The 21,920-nt window shown below is 38.8% G+C and overlaps 1 pseudogene; it reads left to right on the top strand.

Annotated features, from left to right (window-relative positions):
* Positions 1-3,757: 3,757 nt before the first annotated feature.
* LOC105061926 (S-adenosylmethionine decarboxylase proenzyme-like) overlaps positions 3,758-21,920 on the top strand; it is a 31,176-nt pseudogene continuing 13,013 nt past the window's right edge.

Below are 21,920 nucleotides of genomic sequence, written 5' to 3'. Positions count from 1 at the left end.
AGATGTTCCACACCATATCTCATCAAGGAAATGCAAGTTAAAACAATAATGAGATACCACTACACACCTATTAGAATGGCCAAAATCTACAACATTGACAACATCAAATGCTAGAGAGGATATGGAGAAACAGGAACTCCCATCCGTTGCTGGCGGGAATACAAAATGGTAGTCACTTTGCAAGATAGTTTGCTGCTTTTTTTAGACAAAAGTAAGCACAGTCTAACCATACAATCCAGCAGTCATGCTCCTTGGTATTTACCCAAAAGAGTTGAAAATTTGTGTCTACGTAAAAACCTGCACGTGAATATTTATAACAGCTTTATTCATAATTGCCAATACTGGGAAGCAACCAGATGTCCTTCAGTAGGTGAATGGATAAATATTCTGTGGTACATCCAGATGATGAAATGTTATTCAGCACCAAAAATAAATGAGCTATCAAGCTGTGAAAAAATTAATAAATAGAAACCTCAATTAAAATGGTGTCTGGAGACCAAAAGGAGACACTCTCAAGCCTTGTGAAAATAGGAGAGCCCAACAGGAAGAAGAAACCGTCTTCTTTCTTGGCAACAACTCAGCCAATGAAAAGTCATGGACTACTTATTATAGACTTCCCAACTTCCTTTCTCTCTATCTTTCTCTCAAAAAAAAAAAATCCCAGCTTCATTTTTGTGGGAGACTTGCATGTGGTTCACCATGGTCATAGACCCTGAATTGCAATTCTTGGATGATCTTGAACAAGTCTATCTTTGCTAGATAAATAGCTGCCAGTCTATTTGTTTTAGGTCAACAATTTGGTGGCTAATAGTAGGACCAGAGAAGAACCCCAAAGACTCCAGGGCTGATGAGTAAATAGGTGCAGTACCCACAATTGAGACCATTGAGCCCACTACTTTTCACACCAATCCTGGAATTTGAAGGTATGTCCCTTTCCTGAATAAAAGCTCACATTCTCTTTGTGTTTGAAGTTCACTAGGCTTTAATTGGGCCCTATTTTAATGTTTTATCTTTTTGGTTAAGGCCTTGTTCTGTATGCTAGTATTCATTTGTCACTTCCGTCTGATTTTGTGATTAGACTGTTTCAACTGAAGTTGGTTGAGACACCTTAAGCTCATTTCTTTGGAAACAGGGGCTGCTTTACTGAAACTGCTAGTTCAGCTGTTGAACATTTCCTCTAGAATAGGGGTTGTCCTATGGAAACTAGTTGAGTAACTTTGGCCTGGTCCTTCTGGGAATAAGTTGTTTCCTTATAACTTGCTGTTAGGCCTGCAAGATATTTGAGTTGCAAGCAGTTTGAATTGAGCTGTTTGTCCTATAAACTGTTTAAGCTGTTGGAAAAATTGTTCCTCTACTCTAGAGAAAATTCTCTCAGAAATTGATATCTAAATATTTTGAGGGTGCCTCCTCTAGAAATACTCCATCATATTTAACATTCAAAAACAAATTCCTTCCTCATGTGCATTTCTAAGTGGGCAAATCTGAACAAAGGCAATTTAGGGTATCAATGACCATGGGAAACTTGAAATTCCCAAACTTAATGTATTTGATGAAATTATGACTGAAAAGTTTCCAATCCTGAAGAAGAAAACAGATATCCAAGTACAAGAAACTCAGAGGGTCATAAACAAGATGAACCCAAGTAGACCCATACTAATACAAATCATAATTAAAATGTTGAAAGTTAGAGAGAGAATTCTAAAGGCAGCAAGAAAAAAACAAGGAGTCATTTACAAGGAACATCCCATAAGGCTGTCAGCTGATTTCTCTGCAGAGACTTTGTAGACCAGAAGGGGGAGGCATGATAAATTCAAAGTCCTTAAACCTGAATTGAATTACAATACTTTAAAATTTTTCAGAATTGAATGGAATGCTTATTTTGACTGCTACTATGAGGCTTCCAAATATTATCAGGAACCTAAAATCGCCTCTCTGCAAAAGTGGGTTTTAGATAAACTGAGGCAAACAAATTATTAAAGAAAGATAAAATGGCTCCTGAAGCCTCAGATTCTTCTTTCTTGGCTTTTTTTTTTCTGGTCTTAGACTCTGCCTCTTGTGCCATCTTGTCTTTCTCCCTGGTCTCCTCATGTTCAGACTCCACCTCCACCTTCTCTATACCCTCAGTTTTCCCATAATAAGTCTCTTTCCAAATTTCCCTTTCCCTTAGAGACTTTCCTCACTTTCATCTGAACCTATTCCTTTAAAAATTAAGCCTTCCAAGGATCCAGAATCTAAGAACTTAATTTCTTATATTCCTTGGACTAAAGCTGAACTGTGAGCCACAATTAATGATTTTCCAAAAGTAACCAAAAATTCTCACAGTTTTGCTGAGGAATTTAATGTAGTCATTCAAATTTATCAGTCTGGTTTCTCTGACTTATTTCAGCTAGTTAATACGCTGATTGGTGAAGGCCATGTCCAACATTGGATGAAAACTGCTAATTGGGAAAATCTTGAAAGGTCTCTAAAATTGCAACCAGGAAATCACCTTGCTAACATATTATATGAGCAAGCTTAAGCAATCACTAGGTGGCTTCATAGAGCAATTCCTAAGGCTTTTCCAAAGTCTGCTGCTTGGAACAAAATTCAGACTTTCACATAAAAATCTGGCAAACCAGTTTATAAATATTACAATCAACCTCAGACTTTTTTTTTTACAAAATTAATTTTTTTCTTTTAAAAAATGCTTTTAAAGAAAATTCTGGTCCTTCAGGTGTTGATTCCACCTGGGTAGACTTGTTTATTAATGGGATAAATGAGGCTTTTCTTTCTAGTAAAATGGACCAGGGTGAAATGGGAAACTATGTCTATTCCAGATTTAATTAACCTGGCAAACTAGATCTCTTGCGCTCCTGATGAGTCACCTCAAAGGAAGACTGCCAAAATTCATAATTTTCAACTACAGCAAGAGAATTCTATAGGGAAAATGAAATTATTCAGACTCACTCACTAGGCATCCAGTGCCCAGTGACTTAACTGTTATCCCACATGTGCAATACCCATGTAATTGTTATATGAGCATGATTTGCACTATACAAGTGCACTGGTTAGCTCCTAGGTAATAGTTAGCTAGATGCTAGTTTTGTTTGCTTTAATATATAAGACAGATGGGATTTTTTGCTGCTGCTGTAATTATCTTCTGTGTACTCCTCCACAATAAAGGCATGTCAGAGATACCTATGATTCCAAGAATGTTCTTCAGTCTGCCCAAATCCTGAGTGAACCTGCTAGGCCTTGAGCACTTGCAATACACATGACATAGTCAGCAGGATTTGCCTCAGACCAGTATGGAGCCTTCTAAACCCCTGGGGGTGGACTTGAGTGATGGCCCCCAATAAGTATGTGGTACTCAGTAGTGAACCTACTTTCTGCTTGAGCACCATCCTGGGAATGACTGGAGTTTGATGAGTTCCCTGTCCAGATGGAAAAGGCCCTACAGGAGGTGGGGGAGTCCCTAGAGGAGTGGAGTTCCCACATGGTGGCCAGGGCTGTGGGATGGGTTTTCCTCATAGTCCTGAGGGCTGAAACTGAAATCTTGCTGTGAGAGGCAGTGAAAGCTAGGAGTTACAGGATAAAGAGGTGGCCTTGACTGAAACCACTCTGCAAGAAGCAGCAAAGGTTTGGGAGCTGCAGGGAAGGGAGGAAGTTTGGAAGCTTGCATTTGAGCCCTTGAAGAAGATTTATAGGCCCTGTAGAGACTGCCCCTGCCCCCAACAATGATAGTACACTCTTTTGAAGGAGAAGAAGTAAAAAAGTCATGACTATAGGCCCGACAAGTTGTAACACAGAAGATGAAGCAGCAGCAGTCAATGGTCCCAGAGGGCAGGTGCCCCTGCAGATGACTGAGTTCACAATGTACCACCCATATATTCATGTTGAACTGGTGGAATTGGGTGAACAGTTTTGCCAGAGGCCTGGGGAGCCACCATCAGCCTGGTTATTATGACTGTGGGATTTGGAGGTGGATGGGATTACATATGCCCCCAGGAAATAGAGAAATTAGCCTCAGTGACCCTGCATCCATTTTGTGGCAAAGGCTACAGAATAGCTGGCACAATGGTGAGGGCAAACATTCCTCGTTGGATTGGGTGATGGCTGTGGTGTTGATAGTGTGGGCCAACATGGGGGGTGTGCCTGAGACTGTAAGTAAATGGCAGTCATATTGGGAAATGGTGCAAGTGCTCTGGGAGCTGGGGATGTGACAAGCCATGTTCAATTTAGATACATGTGGCCCTAATGAGGAGCAGTTTACAGCAGGGATGATGGATTTGGTGTTGCAAAATGACCCCTCACCATCCTTCAGGTCCCTTATGGCTATATTGGCCCCATATATGGGATGAAGGATTAATTAAGTCACCACAATGGTGGCAAGTTTGGGTGAGGCAGGAAGCCATCACCAGCAGAAGGGCATATGGGCCATCATCTGACAAATGGGATAGTTAGCAAAAAAGACTTGAAAACCCATCAAGGTCACTCATACCCAGATGTGGGTAGACCTGTAGGAGCTAGGGTAGACCAAGCTAAGATATACTTAAAAACTAACTCTCATTTGCTGGAGTTATGGAAGCAGTTGTGGGAGGATCAGAGGTTCACTCCCATGAGAAATAATGCCCCTGAAAATAACACAAAGAAGTCCCAGGAGACCAGAGATGTGCACCTTGAGGACTACATGCTACCCCAGGTGGTATCCAGGAGAGGAGATGCATTGTTTGCCTTTGAATAGGATGAGGGCTGATGAACCCATATACAGGAGGCAGATGGGGACCAGAGGCCATATGTAGAGCTTACTATTTACTGGTCCTTGACAAATGTGCAGAGGATGTTGTCCTTAGTGAGCATGGGGGCTGAATGCACCCTGTTACATGACAACCCAGATAAAGTTCAAGGGCTGTTGTCATATATAGATGGCTAAGGAGGGGAGTATCTGGATGAAATCTATACAATTGCCACTTTGAATATAAAATACAAAGTTTATGTGTCCCCACTCTCAGAATATATACTAGACATAGATGTGCTCCAAGACCTGTGGCTACAGACAACCACCTGTGAGTTCCTCCTGTGAGTGTTGGTGGTGAAGATGGGCATGAAAAACACCCTCCAGTACAGTTGCCTGTTCCCCAGCAGATCACTAATACCAAGCAATACAGATTGCCAAAAGGACATGATGAAATCACAGGCACTATTGCAGAATTAGAAAAGGTGGGTATTATACAGCCTGCCCTTTGTCCATTTAATTCTCCTGTATGGCCAGTCCATAAGCCTGATGGTACTTGAAGAATGACTGTGGACTACTGAGCATTAAATAAGGTGCTCCCTCCACTGCACGATGCAGTGCCCTCAATGGTCAAATTGATGGATCAGCTAAGCCATGAGCTGGGTACATACCACTTTGTGGCAGATCTAGCAAATGCTTTCTTCTCAATTGACATCACCCCTGAGAGTCAAAATTAATTTGCCTTCATCTGAGAAGGATGGCAGTGGATGTTTACAGTCCTACCCTAGGGATATTTGCATAGCCGTACATCATGCCATGGTTTGGTAGTCTCTGACCTAGACCAGTGGGAACAGTCACCTACAGTGTCCATGTACCATTACATTGATGATGTTTTGTTAACCAGTGATTCTCTTGCAGATTTGGAGAAGGCTGTCCCCCTCCTCTTGTCACAGCTGAAAGCATGTGGCTGGGCACTCAACAAGAGCAAGCTGCAAGGGCCTGGATTGTCTGTCAAATCATTGTGGGTTATATGGTCGGGTAAGACTAAAGTTATTCTTGATGCAGTTATTGATAAGATACAGACCTATCCTACCCCAACTACAGTAAAACAGTTGCAAACCTTTCTGGGTTTATTGGGGTACTGGAGAACTTTTATCCCCCACTTAGATCAGTTGATATGGCCTTTGCATGCCCTGGTGCACAAGGGAGCCACCTGGTATTGGACCTTAGAGGCAGAATGAGCCTTTGCTGATGCCAAGAGAATAATTAAGGTTGCTCAAGCCTTACATGTTTTTTATCCTGCCTGGCCCTGAGAATTAGAGGTGATTGCTGCTCCTGAAGGATTTGGCTAGGGTCTGTGGCAACATTTATAGTATTTTCATTTTGGTCCCAACTATGGAAGGGAGCAGAAAGCTGGTACTCCTTCATGGAGAAACAATTGGCTGCTGTATATGCGGCATTGCTGGCTACTGAGAATATAACTGGCACAATGCCGATGACAGTTTGCACCATCTACCCCCTAGTGGGTTTGGTAAGACAGTGGACCTCAAAGCCCCAAAGTGGGACAGTCCAAATGCTTACACTGGCAAAATGAGGTGGGCATACTTACTTTCCACTAGCCCTTTGCATGCAGAACAGCAGGAGATCCTGGGGCCGATGACTTATGTGGATAACATGCCCATCACTGAGTCCCCTTTGGAGATTGAGCTGGAAGCTAGTCCCTACTGAGAATGTAGGGCTCCCATGCTGGCAGATGCGTGGTACATGGAGGGCTCAAGTTGAGGGCAGCCCCCGACTTGGATGGCAGTTGCATTTCAGACTGAGTCTGATACCATTTGGTATGATACTGGGACTGGCCAGAGCAGTCAATGGGCAGAGCTATATTTGATATGGTTAGTTGTAGCCAATGAACCATCACCCATTGCTGTCTGCACTGATAGTTGGGCAGTCTACAGATGACTGACCCTATGGATTTCTAGTTGGCATTTGAATAAATGGTCAGTCATGCATAGGCTCTTGTGGGGCCAAGACTTGTGTCAGGACCTATGGGAGTTAGGTCATCAAAAGCAGGTGACTATGTTCCATGTGACTGTACATGCACCTTTGGCCTCACTGGGGAATGATGAAGCCAATACCTTGGCAAATGTCTGGTGGCTAGAGACTGCCTCAGGACATAGAGCTCCCAGAAGAGATGTAGCACATTGGCTGCATTGACACTTATTACATGAGGGGCAAAAGACAATGTGGGTCACTGTGTGTGGCTGGGGACTGCCAGAGACTTTGGCAGGGGTGCAAAATGCCTGTGACCAATATGTGATGTGCTCTAAAGAGCACCCCAGGTGACCTCCAGGCACCTCAGGCCAAATTTGAGGGGGAAGATCCACCTAGCTCACTGGTAAGTGGATATTATTGGCTCAATACCCTGCTCTGAAGGCTATTGATAAGCCATCACTTGGGTAGATACTGCTACAGGACTGTTGGCCTATCCAGCTTGACATCTAGATCACAGGGCTATGTTGCAAGCACTGGTACTCCTCTCTGTGGCATATGAATGCCCTCTAGAGGTTAAAAGTGACCAGTGACCAGGGAACTCATTCCACTGAAGCCATAAATACAGAAATGGACATAGGACATGAATATTGAATAGAGGTTTCATGTCCCTTACAACCCAAAGGCCGCAGGTATTATAGAACTATACAGTGGCCTATTGGAGCAAGGACTGTGAGCTAGTGCAACAACACCAACTTTGGTGGGATGGACTAGAAGGTTATGGGATGTCCTGCAAACCCTTAATGAATGTAGCTGACATGGTGGCCTAGCTCCAGTAGAGGCATTGCTCCATCATGCTGCTGCACCCATACAGGTCCAAGTCCAGATGAAGGATATTTTGCTGAAACTTGAATTTGGATGACAAGATAACATATTGCTGCCAGTGCTGACCGGACTTGAGAAGGGGCAGACCCTAATGTGGACTTGGCCTTGGACTATTCAGGCCCCCCACATGTGCTGGGTAGCCCTTATATCACCATGAGGGCCTAGACTAGAAGCTAATTTACAAGTAACCCCATGGGTTACAGTACAATGGCCTCCCAAGGTACAGGTAACCTACCCAAGGGTGGCAGACCAAGCCACTATACTAAAAGGGACTTTTGTGTTGGCTATGTCACCTATTATGAGCTCTCCTCTGTTACTGCATATTGAACCTGCAGAAACCTCTCTTTTGGCTATGTGTGTGTGGTATACCTGTCCAGGAAAGCTGCTGCTCCTAGCCACTGTGTTATCAGCTGTGAAAGCTAGCTTTGCAAAACTGTATGGCACTTGATATTTTGACAGCCTCAGAGGGCAGGATGTGTGCCCTTATAGGATCTGATTGCTATGTTTATGTTCCAGATGCTCACCGTAATGTCAGCCAGGCTCTAACAGCCTTGGGAAAAGAGATGACAGCTATTGAATATCAGACTGGAGACCCCCTACAGGAATGGGGATCACTGACCTCTGAATGGTGCTTGGGAATAGCCATTTGGGATGGGGGGGATCTGCTTGTATATTAGTGGCCTGCTATTGCAGTCTCTATTGTTGCTGTGGATTATGATGCAGAGATCTACCTTCCTTGCCAAGGGACTTTTGTGGAAAACAACATGTAGATTGTGTAGCAAGTGACCCTGAAGGGATAAAGTGTATGGAAAATGGAGTTACCCAGGCTTCCTCACCACATATCCAGTACCCAGTGACTCAGCTATGCTATCCCACATGTACAGTACCCATTCAGTGTTAGATAAGCATGATTTGCACTACACAAGTGCACTAGTTAGCTCCTAGGTAATAGCGGGCTAGATGCCAGCTTTGATTGCTTTGATATATAAGACAGAATTTTTGTTGCCTCCACCATTATCTCTTGTGTACTCCTCCACAATAAAGGTATATCAGAGATACCTATGCTTTCAAGAATGTTCTTTAGTCTGCCTGAATACTGAGTGAACCCACCAGGCCTTGAGCACTTGCAAAACAAAGGCTCCTAAATAAAACCAAAGCCCTTCTAGTTTCTACTATCACTGCAAATAACCAAGGCATTGGAAAAAAAATTATTATAAATTTGATTGCTTTAGGTGCCATCTGCCCTGTAACTAAACTTTCCAACTTCCTCCCAATTCTCAATACAAGGTTTTGAAGAACTAAAGGGGCTATTCCCAATTCTGCCTTTAATTGGCTTGGAGAAACATTTCTCCAGATTGTGGATGAGTCTTTTCCAATCCTGACTGACACTGGAACTACATCCTTGGTGCTCAATGCCACTATTATAAAACAGCCCCTGCCATGGAGTACCAAAACACTTCAAATAATAAGGATCTCTAATGAATCTCAAGAAGTCCCTGTCTCTGAATTTATTCCCTTTTGCTTAGGCTTTTTAAGAAATGCACATTCTTTCTCCTTAGTTTCTCTGCCTCTACCCATTTATTAGACTGAGACTTTTTAAAGAAATGCTATGCCAGGATTTCTTTCTCCTAAAAGGGAGAAATAGTTCTAGAACTTGATAGTAGTCATCAAAGTGATCCAACAGGTGAATTAAATGAATCTTTGATATATTTTATTTGTTCTTCTCTGATGGCACTAGAGCTGATTCTGGAAACACTGATGATTTGTCCCTTTTGAATCAGCTATCACTTTCCTTGAGCAAAATCTCCAACTGATGTTGGCAGAATTCATAGTGCACCTCCCATCAAAATTCAAATAGATTCCTCAAAACCTTTTCCTAAAATTAACTAATACCATATAAGTAACAGAATGCTTCAAGGCATAAAGCCAATAATAGAAGATTACAAGGCTCAAGGCCTCATTGTTTCCTGCACTAGCCTCTGTAACACTCCCATTTTATCAGTGAGAAATCTAAATGGCTGAAGTTGGAGTTTTGTGCAGGACCTCCATGCAATAAATAACACCATTATCCCTAAACACCCTGTTCTTAACACTCACACATTACTAACATCCTTTCCTACTGGAAGCAAATTCATTACTGCAATTGACTTTGCAGTGCATTCCTTACTATTCCACTTGGAATTAGCCAATACCTTTTTGCCTTCACTTGGGAAAAAAAAAAGTTCACCTGGACAGCAATGCCTCAGAGTTATACTGAGACACTCTTATATCTTATAAATCCTGAAGGCTGATCTAGATGACATGAAGTTCCCAGGAGGTTCTACTTTGCTGCAATATGTGGATGATTTGTTTCTTTGCTTTCCTTCTCAAGACTTCTCACAGGAATACAGCAATCCACTTGCTAAATCCTTAAAGAAACATACAGTCACCAAAGAAAAATTATAGTTTTCCCAAATCCAGGTTGGATATTTAGGGTATCTTATATCAGAACAAAGGCTACATGTAGATCCAGAGAGACTTCATCATGTTTTCCAAAACACAAAATGAGTACCAACTGTTAGGTTTTCTTGGGTTAGTTGGTTATTTACAAAATTGGATTCCAAATTTCTCTCTTATTTCCAAATCTCTGTATGTTTTACTTCACAATAACAATCCCAACTCAATTTTATGGGAAGAACCAGATGATACAGACTTCAAGACCTTAAAGGAGAATTTGATGAACACATTTGTCCTTGGGCATCTCAATTATCAGATTTTCTTTTTCTTTTTTGTATATGAAGTGGAAGGAAATGTCTGAGATACTTTTCCCAAAACCACAACTGACCCACAGGTTACTATAGCCAGCAACTGGAAACTGTGGTGTGAGGATACCCCCATTGACTTTGAGCCATTACAGCTGCTGACTTTTTGGTTAAGGCCACTGAAAAAAACCCTTGTAGGATCTCCTTTAATCATTTTTGTACCTCGTGAGTTAGAACCTCCCCTGAATTCTCAACACTCAACATTTCTGTAAACTGCTTCACCTCCCATGAAGGCCTTTTGTTAACTGCTCCTCACTTAACTCTTTTGCATTTTAATAATCTTAACCCAGCTACTCTTCTCCTTTCTGTCACAGGAAATCTCCTCCATGGCTGCTTAATGCTAATAGGCCACCTCTTGTCCCATCATGATGATCTACAGGAAATTTCACTTGGTAGCATTTATTTCTCATGGATCACTGATGGTTATATTTTAAAAGGTGACAATAGCAAATATTGTTCTGGGCGTGCTACTGAACTTTTTTTTTTTTTTTTTTTTGGTGCTATTGAAGTAGCACTTTCACCTATGGCTATTTAGCCCAACAGAATGGATTATACACTGTCACATGGGCTTATACTTTCACCAAGGAAAAAACTGACAACATTTTTACTGATATTAAATATAATTTCAGAGAATCTCATGATTTTGGAATGTTGTGGAAGCAACATAGTTTCTTCATTTTTAGTGGAAATAAGTGTTTCTATTATTGCAAAGTCTTAATTGCTTCTATTAAAAATAAGGTTTTGGTAGAATAATATTATCACAGTGAACTCTTGGGAGATAAGGACCTTAAGCATCACACATTGCAACCTGGGTATTTCATCTATTGAAAAATACACCTCCAGAAGAATGTTCTTCAATCTCACTGGTTAGGCCCCTATCAGGTACTGCTAACCAACACTTATGGGACCAAATTCTGGGAAATAGACTCTTAGATTTATGTGGCATACCTAAAGAAAGAACTGAATGCTGACTAGAACTGTATGCCATCTGGTGACCTGAAAATAAGTATTTCACAGAATTGATACAGATGACATCTGATGAAAGAGCTTCCCCAAGATATTTAGATCAGGCCTGTTGAAAGTTTGTCTGCCAAACCTTTGATGAAAATACAGTCTTTCAATTGATATCCAATATCTATGATCTTAATAATGTATGGAACTTAGATAGAAAATACCTGAGAGCTCTCCCTCCTACCTCTATTTGTTAATCAAATGAGACCTTAATAGATTTTCAATATGTGCATTTTCTTTGCAACATGAGACACTACATACAGGAAAATTTCTTCTTGTCATTGAGGGACTAAAAGTCATTCAAACCATAAAACATGATTCTTGATCAATAATGTTTTCAGAGAAAGATCTCAATTTAAAAAAAAATGCTGTGTATTATGATTCCAAATATACATCTGCATGGAAAAGGCAAAACTATTGAGACAGTAAAAATAGCACTAGTTGTTTGGGAAGTAGATGATAGCCAGTCCAGAGAGGATTTTTAGGACAGGTTAAATACTCTGTGTGATACTATAATGTTGGATACATGTCAGTATGTATTTGTCCAACCCCATAAAATGTACAAGAATAAACTATGGTCTTTTGGTGACTAGAATGTTTTCATGTAAGCTCATCAACTGTAACACTTGTAACAATTGAGAGAGTGTGTTGACAGTGAAGGGAGGCTATGTATGCATGAGGGCATGGTTTACATGGGAAATTTCTGTAACTTCCTCTAAATTTTGTTGTGAACCTAAACTGCCCTAAAAATAAGGTTTTTTTAAATGTGTATGAATAAAAGATACATTTTAGAAAATTTATTTTGACAATGTGTTAGGATTTTCCTGTTATTATTACAGCTATTAACAACAATATAGTTGACAAACATGAATATGCTATAATACTGTTGATCACTAAAATAAAAATGAAATATTTTTCAGTTTTATTAAGAAATAATTGACATAAATCACTGTATAAGTTTACATATACACCATAAATGTTTGATTTACATATATTTAAAATAATAAGTTTAGTTAACTTTCATCACCTCATAAAGAAACAATTTAAAAAAAGGAAAAACATTTTTCTCCTTGTGGAGAGAACAATTAAGATCTACTCTCTGAGCAATTTTTCTATATACCATGTAGGATATATTTTGTATATATTTTATACATATGTAATTCATCAATGTTAACTATCTCAACTTCACATAAATTTTTATTGAAATATAGTTGATATTGTGTTAGTTTCAGGTGTGCTACATGATTTGACATCTGCATACATTGTGAAATGATCACCAAGATAAGTCTTGCAACCATCTGTCCCCATAAAAAGTTATTACATTATTGACCATATATTTTATGCTGTATGTTTTAGCCCTATGACTTATTTATTATATAACTGGAAGTTTGTACCTCATAATCCCCTACGCCTATTTCACATACCTCTCCCTTCTGATAACCACCCATTTGTTCTCTGTATCTTTTAATCTTTTATTTTGTTTCACTTGTTTTTTGTTTGTTTGTGTGTTTTTTAGATTCCATGTATAAGTGAGATTAAATGGTACTTATATTTCTGTACCTTATTTCACTTATCATAACATCCTCTAGATTATTCATGTTCTCTCAAATGGCAAGATTTCATTTTATCTATGGTAAATCTTCACACACTGACCACATCATCTTTATCCATTCATCTACTGAGGGACACTTAGGTTGCTTCCTTGGTTATCTTGTCTTCCTTAGGTTGCTTGTTTTAGCTACAGTACATTATGCTGCAGTGAACATGGGTCTGCATACATCTTGTTGAGTGAGTTTTTTGTTGTCTTCAGATAAATCCCCAGAAGTAAAATTGTTGGATCGTATAACAGTTCTATTTTTAATTTATTGAGGAACATCCATACTGCTTTTCATGGGGGCTACACCAATTTACAATCCCACCAACAGGGCATGAATTCTCCCTTTTCTCCACATCCCTGTTGACACTTGTTATTTGTTGTCTTTCTTTCTTTCTTTTTGCCCTCCTTTCCACCTGCCACCCCTGGCATTGCCCCCAGTTTGTTGTCTTTTTGACAGCTGTATAGTGATATCTCATTGTGGTTGTGGTTTGCACTTCCATAATTATTGGTTAGTGACATTGAGCATCTTCTCATGTCCTTATTGGCAATCTGCATGTCTTCCTTGGAAAAAATGTCTATTGAAGTTCCTTTGCCCATTTTTAAATCAGTTTATTTGCTTGTTTGTTTTTGATGTTGAGTTGTATGAGATCTTTGTATATTTGGGATATTTACAACTTCTGGGATATAATGTTTGAAAAATATCTTCTCCAATTAAGTATACTGCCTTTTCTTTTTGTTGATAGTTTCCTTCACTGTGCAAAAGCTTTTTAGTTTTTTGCAGTCCTATTTTTTTCCCTTTGTTTCACTACATTATGGACACATTAAAAAAAACTATTGCTAAGAATGATGTCAAAGATTTCCTGTAGGAGTTTCGTGGTTTTAGTTATTACATTTAAATCTTTCATCTATTATGAGTTTATTCCTTTATATGTTGTGAGAAAGTTTGATTCATTTGCATGAAGGTGCCCAGTTTACCCAACACCATTTATTAAAGAGATTGTCTTTTCCCTCTGTATATTCTTGTTTGCTTTTTTGTAGCTTAATTGACCATGTGCATGTGGGTTCATTTCTGAGATTTTCACATTACTCCATTGAACTATGTGTCTGCTTTTGTGCCAGCACTATATAGTTTTGATTACTGTAGTTTTGAAGAATACTTTGAAATTTGGGATGGTGTTACATTCATCTTTGTCCTTCTTTATCAAGATTGTTTTGGTTACTGGGTGACTTTTGTGTTTCCATAGAAATTTTAAAATTATTTGTTCTAGTTCTGAGAAAAATGTCATTGATATTTTGACAGGAATTGCATTGAATCTGCAGATTGCCTTGGGAGCAAGACAAGGATGCCCACTCTTACCACCTCTATTTTTAACTCAAATTTTGTTGAAATAATTGTAGATTTACATTCATTTTTAAGAAAAAAATACAGAAATCCTTGATACTTTGCCCAGTGATCTTGATGATAACATACCACAAAATTATAGTATAATATTACAACCAGGCTATTGACATTGCTACAATCCAGTGATCTTATTCAGAGTTCCCCACTTCTACTGACACACATTTGTGTACATGAGTTTGTGTGAATGTTTATTGAGATCTATAAGTTTTATCACCTGTGTAGGTGCATGTATCTAACAACAGAGACAAGATATGGAATAGTTCCAACACCACAAGTATTCCCCTCATGTTGTCCTTTAAATCTATATTAAATTCCCATCTGTCCCACCTTCATTCTCAGCCCCAAATCCTTTAACCTGGCACTCATCTGGGTTCTACTTCTAAAATTCTGTCATCTAAAAAATGTTGCATAAATAAAATTGTATTGTATAATATGCATTTTTTTAGTTTAGTAAGAAATTGACAAACTGTTTTTCAGAGTGATTGGACTATGTAACACTCCTACTAGCAATGTATAAGTGTTCCAATTTCCCTACATTCTTACAAGCATTTGGTCTTGAGACTTTTTTTATATTATCCATCCTAATAGATGTGTAGTGATATCTCATTGTGGTTTTAATTTGCTTTTCCATATGATTAATGATGTTGAACTTTTTTTTTCACTGCTTCTATTTAACATAATACTGGAAGTTCTAGTCAGAGCAAGTAGACAAGAGAAAGAAATAAAAGGCATTCAAATTAGAAAGGAAGAAGTAAAATTATCCCTGTTTATGTTCTTATATATAGCAAACCCCAAAGATGCCATTTAAAAGCTGTAAGAACTAGTAAACAAATTAAGTAAAGTTGCATAATACAAAACCAACCCACAAAAATCAGTTGTTCCTACACACTAATAATAAAATATCTAGAAAATAAATTAGAAAAACAATCCTATTTACAATAATGCCAAAAAGAATAAAATACTTAGGAACAAACTTACCTAAGGAGGGAAAATATTTATATACTGAAAACTACAAAATAGTGAAGAAAGATATTAAATGACACACAAAAAAATGGAAAGACATTTTGTATTCATGAATTGAAATAATTAATATTGTTAAAAATTTCCCTGCTATTCAAAGTAATATACAGATTCAATGTGAACCTTATCAAAATCCCAGAGACATTTTTTCCAGAAATAGAAAAACAGTTCTAAAATTCATATGGAACCACAGTGGAACACAAATAGAAAAATTGATGCTGAGAATAAAAAAACAGCACCATGATTCCTAATTTCAAAATATATTACAAAGGTTCAGTAATCAAGATAGAATGATACTGGCATAAGGACAGACATATAGACCAATGGAACAGAATAGAGAACCCAGAAATATACCCATGCATATATGTCAAGTGATTTTTGAGAAGTGTGCCAAGAGTATTCAATGTGGAAAGGGTAGTTTCTTCAACAAATGGTCTTGGGAGAACTGGATATCCACATGTGAAAGAATGAAATCTGACACACATCATAGCTGCTATACACAAAATTCAACTCAAAATGAAATAAAGACTTAAATGTAAAACAGTAAAACTTGTAGAAAAAAAAACACAAAGGGCATAGGATAAAAGATTAAAGACATTAGTCTTGACAATTATTTCATGGCTAGGATACCAAAAGCACAAACAACAAAAACTAAAATAAACAAATGGGACTGCATAACATTAATAAGCTTCTGCACAGGAAAAGAAACAATCAATAGAATGAAGATACAACTAACAGAATAGGATAAAATATTTACAAATCACACATCTGATAAGAGGTTAACCTCCAAAATTTATAAGGAACTCATACAACTCAATAACAACAATGACAACAAGAAAAACAAACAAACAAACAAAACACAGGCAACCTGATCAAAAAATGGGCTAAGGACTTGAATAGACATTTATCCAAAGAAGAAATAAAAATGTCCAAGTGATATGTGAAAAATGCTCATCACCACTAATCGTCAGGGAAATAGAAATCAAAACCTTAATGAGATATTACCTCACACTTGTCAGGATGATGTCTAAAAGAAGACAAGTGCTGGCAAAGATGCGAAGTTGGAGCCCAGCACACCGTTGGTACATATGCAAAATGGTGTAGCCACTCTGGAAAACAGTATAGAAGGCCCTTAGAAAATTAAAAACAGAACTAATATGATCCAGCATCCATCCATTATCCACTTCTGGGTATCTATGCACAAGAATTGAAATCAGGATGTTGAAAAGATATCTGCACTCCAATATTTATTACAGCACTATTCACAATAACTAAGATGTGAAGACAACTTAAGTTTGCATCAACATATGAATGGCTTAAGAAAACATGGCATGTACATGCAATGGAATACTATTCAGCCCTGGAAAGAAGGAAATTCTATAGCATGTGACAACAGTCATAGACTTTGTGGACATTATTTTATGTGAAATAACCCAAAATCAGAAAGAGAAATACTGTGATTCTATTTACATGAGGTATCCAAAAGAGTCAAATTCACAAAATCAAAGACTGGAATGATTGTTACCAGGGGTTAGGGGAGGGGGTGGGGAATGAGGAGTTATAAATAAACTGACATAAGTTTTCAGTTAAGCAAGATGAATAAGCTCTAGAGATTTACTGTACAATATTGCACCTGTACTCAACAATGTAGTACACACTTAAATTTTGTTATGATAGAGCTAATGTTATTTATTCTTACCACAATTAAGCATAAATGTGAAAAATACTACTGAGTATCCAGTCTTTCCACTAAATAGAAGCAAATGAAACATTTCCTAACTTATTCATTGTGGCAATAATTATCTTAATACCAAACTTAAGTAAAGAAATTACCAGAGTGACATCAGCAACATGGTAATTTATGATATTCTTTGAGGAATTGTGCTGTACACCAGAAACTGACACAACATTGTAAACTAACTATACCTCAATTAAAACATGATATCCCTGCTTATATTCACCTTGTAATCAGCAAATTAGATGTTCATATGGGAACAAAACTTCATTTGTGAGTGTTTTGGGACATAATACCTTATTCTAAGGGACCCAAGGAGAGTCTTCCCTGCCAGTGCAACAAATAAGAGACAGAAAAACAGGCTGTGGGACTAGTGGAGACAGCAAAAGTGCCTACGCCTCTCTCACTGCTGTCAGGAAAAAATTGAGTGAGTGTAGACTAGGGTAGGCACTCACGTAGGAGAGAACTTGCAGAAGTCCAGCCTTCTCAGAGAGAGTCTCCAGTACACCACTGAAGAGAAAAAGAAAATAAAAAGAAAAATATAAGTTTGGGGTGCAGCAGAGGTGACAAGAGAAAATTTCCACCCCTCCCTCAAGAAAATACTGAACTCAGTGGATTTATCCAACAGAGGCTACCTCTCCTACAAGGAAAAGGGAAGTGGTTAATGAGTGCTAGGCTACCTTAGCTGGGCACAATGCAGCTGCAAAAATCCTTTTCCCTTCACCAGCACCTGGAGTACTAAGGTAGGAGCTCTCCACTTGGGGAAGATGGGACACTGGGAAAGAAGTGGGTAAGAATTTCAAAGGGCATTAAAAGGACTGCACTCAGCGGGGGTCCAACTATGAGCCTCTGGAAGTATCAGCTCTGAGAATCTCCCTACCAGCACCATGGGCACACCCAAAGCATCGAGTGCAAAAACCACACCTCCCCTTACTCTGCTGTTAGCAACTTGTGCACTCTTTCCAGTGCATCCACAAGAGCAAGCTCTGGTAGTCAGGGAGCACACTTAGAAAAAAGCTATTATCACTGGGCAAAGTAGAAACCACAATGTTGAGCTATAGTGCCAACTTCTGGAAAACAGTTGCCTTCCTGGTGAATTGTAAGAATCAGAGAAGATATAAACACTTAAATAAAAATCCAACTGTAGGAGAGAGCAAGAAAAGTGGTGCAGGTACACCTTCACAAACACAGAAGAAATATCAGATAATAACAATACCAAAGAACATAAAGTCACATGTATTGAAAGTGGTGAGCAAAGAGTTAAGATGTCTGCTGTTTGAAAAGCAAAACAACAACACACAACTACAAAGAATATTAAAAATGATCAAGGAAATATGGCATCACAAAAAGAAAATAATTTCCAGCAACTGAGCTCAAAGGCAAGAAATATAGCAATCTAACTGATAGACAAGTCAAAATAGCAGATATGAAGAAACTTAATTTACAAGAAAACTAAGAAACACAATTTAATGACATCAAGAGTAACTATATATGAACAAAATGAGTTCTTTACCAAGAGATTGAAATTATTTTAGAAAATAATTAAACAGACATTCTGGAGCTGAAGAACTCAAATGAATTACAAGAAATATGCAACAGACAGCATGCATACAAGAGCAGACAAGATAGAAGGAAGAAAAAAAATGACTTGGAGGTTAGGAATTTTTGAAATAAAACATTTAGAAGAGAAGAAATAACAAAGATGTTAAAAGAGCAGAGAAATCCTATATAAGCTATGGAAAACATAAAAAGACAAATATCACAACAATCCTAGTATCAGAAGGAAAAGAAGAAGAAAGCAGTAAATGTATTTAAAGCTGAGGGAATTCACCACCACTAGAACTGCCTTGCAAGAAATGTTGAAAGGAGTTCTTCTAGTCAAAATAGAAAGACACTAATCAACAACATGAAACATATTAAAGTACACAAAACACTGGTAAAGGTGAAAAACAGTCAAATTTAGAAAACTGAAACTCTATATTAAGATAGTGAGTTGCTCAACCAAATTTAGTATAAAAGTTAAAGAAAAAGAGTAGTTAAAAACTACACCTACTATAAATTGTTAAAAAACACACAACATAAAAAGAAGAAAATTGTGACATAAAAAATATGAAAGGGAGAAGTAAAAGGGTGAAGCCATTATATGTGAAAAAAGATAAGTTGATATCATAAAATGGGCTATTTTTTTCTATGAGATATTTTGTGTAAGCCTCATGGTAACTATAAGGCAAAAATTGGGAACAGATTTGCAAAACATAAAAAAGGGGAAACAGAGCATACCACCATAGAATACCACCAATTTACAAAGGTAGGCAGAAACAGAGGAACAAAGAAACAATGGAAATACTAAGCAACCATAAAGGAACTCATAAGATGGCATGAGTACAACCTTACATATCAATAATTATTCTAAATGCATATGGATTGAATTCACCAATCAAAAGTAACAGAGTGGCTACATGGATGAAAAAACAACAGCAGCAATAAAACAAGACCCAACTATATACTGCCTACAAGAGACCCACTTCAACCTTAGGATGCACACTGGGGATGCTGCAGAAACAGTTACTGAGAGGGAAGTTACAGTAATAAATGCATATTTTTAAAAGATCACATATAACCTAACTGTATACCTCAGGAGTTAGAAAAGAGTAAAAAATTAAGCCCAAAGTTAGCAGAAAGAAGGGAATCATAAAAATCAGAGCAGAAATCAATAAAATAGTGATAAAAGGGAGAAGCAAGATGGCAGAGTAGAAGGACGAACTCCAACAGAACATCGCCCTCTTCAAAAGACAAAGACACCAAAAACCTGGTAGGAGAAAAGGAAAAAAGAAAGAAGAAAAAGCAAGAGTGTGGGACCGGTCCCCTGGGGAGAGAGAGGCAAAGGAGGAACAGCGCTCGTTCACTGAACTTCCCCCTCTCAAACGGAGAGGCCAGTGGGATGGAGGGGGATCCCCCGAGGCTCAAATCTGCCCAGAGAACCCCTTGACCAACAGAACTAAGTTAAATGGGCACAAAGGGTCCCTGCGACATCCAGCCCAAGAAGCGAGCCGGCAGCTGGGGGACAGAACTGGCTGCCCGAGCTGGGTGGAGGAGTGGGTCAGCTGCACTGAGGCAGCCCAGGGGAATGCAGGGTGCTGCACATTGTGACTGGGAGGGGATACAGAGCAGAACAATCAGGGACCCCCATAAATTATGGGGAAAAAAAAGCAAAGCAACACTGCTGGTGTGCCCAGGGGGAGGGGTGCCGTAGCTTTGTCTCCTCAGACCCACAGCGCCATTACTGGCACTTTTTGCAGAAAGAGAGGCAGGGCGCAGCCACAGCCACCATACCTTTTGTGCACAGCCCCTGGGCGGGGGCGGGGCTGAGACCTGAATCTGCACCTGGGGGCTCCACAACCTCCTAGGCAGGACTGGGTCTTGATTACAGCCCGAGGCAGATAGGATCTTTCTGCCCTGGTACCTCAGAGAACTTGCACAGCCAAGACAAACAAGGAGCTGAGTTTTGGAATGGAGCAGGGATGGGGTGGTTCCATGGTCTTCCCCCAGCCCGTCTATGGAGCACCAACCCAAGGTAGAGCGGACAGCTGCAGAGAGCAGCTGAGTGACTGGCGCCAGGAGAGGGCAGGCAGCCATCCGGCTTCCTAGAAGGAACACAGCACCTGATCGCGGTGCCGGCAAGGGGCGTGATCCATCTGCCTGCCTCCCAAAAGTGCCGCATCTGACTGTGGCATCAGGAGGGGGAGTGACCCACCTGCCCACCGCGAAGGAGAGCAGCACCTGACCCAGTGTTGTGAGGGGGCCCGATCTTCTTGCCAACAGGCACTGGGAGCAGTACAGATGAGGGAGCCAATGGAGAGGCTCTGGAAACAGCAAGCTGAGTTCACGAAACAGGGTGAAGACAGAAAGACTTCTCCATAAAACCATTAAGAGTGCAAAGTCTCCAGGAGAACACATCCCTTTTTTTTTTTTGAATCTTTTTTATATCTGTTTTATTTTTTTTTAAAATCTTTTTATTATTATTATTTTTAAAAATCCACCTCATTTCATTTTTAATTCTCTTGGTTTTGATCTCCTGATATTGATTATTCACAGGTATCAAAATATAGATTTTTAAAATTTTTTCTCCTTTTTATTAAGGTTTTTAAAAGATGTCTCAACTTGATTGCTATTCTGGTTCACCTTGCTCTTCTATTATTGATTATATGCTGTTTTCAAACCATTTTTTCCACCCTTCTTAAAAATTTCTCTCTTTTATCTTTTGTTAAAAACTGTTCTATTCTCTATTACCTTTTAAAAATTTACTTATTAAACCACTGTATATGTCTCCAGTTTTACCCCTTTAAAATATTCCTTTTAAAATATTTTTATTTTTACTTTTATTTTTAATACATTTTAAAATCCACCTCATTTCACTTTTATTTCTCTTGGTTTTGATCTCCTTGTCACTGATTATACACAGGTCTCAAATATTGCTTTCTGAACTATTCTTCTTTTTTTAAGGATTTAAAAAGACGTCTCAACTAAATTGCTATTCCACTCCAAATTAATCTTCAATTAATGATTTATACACTGTTTTCAAACCTTTTTTTCCCCTCCTTTCTTTTAAAATTCACTCTCTCTCTCTCTTTTTTTTAAAGTTTTATTCCTGCATAGGTTTTTAGATAGATAAATAAGTATACTCCTTAAGAACCAAAACAGATAACTGATACTCCATAAGCCACAGTGCCAGAGAGATATGAGGAATGTGAAGAAGCAGAGGAACC

Source organism: Camelus bactrianus, chromosome X, assembly GCF_048773025.1.
Source record: "Camelus bactrianus isolate YW-2024 breed Bactrian camel chromosome X, ASM4877302v1, whole genome shotgun sequence".
Lineage (NCBI taxonomy): Eukaryota > Metazoa > Chordata > Mammalia > Artiodactyla > Camelidae > Camelus > Camelus bactrianus.
The sequence above is the reverse complement of the archived record's forward strand: the minus strand, read 5'-3'. Positions and strand labels throughout refer to the sequence as shown.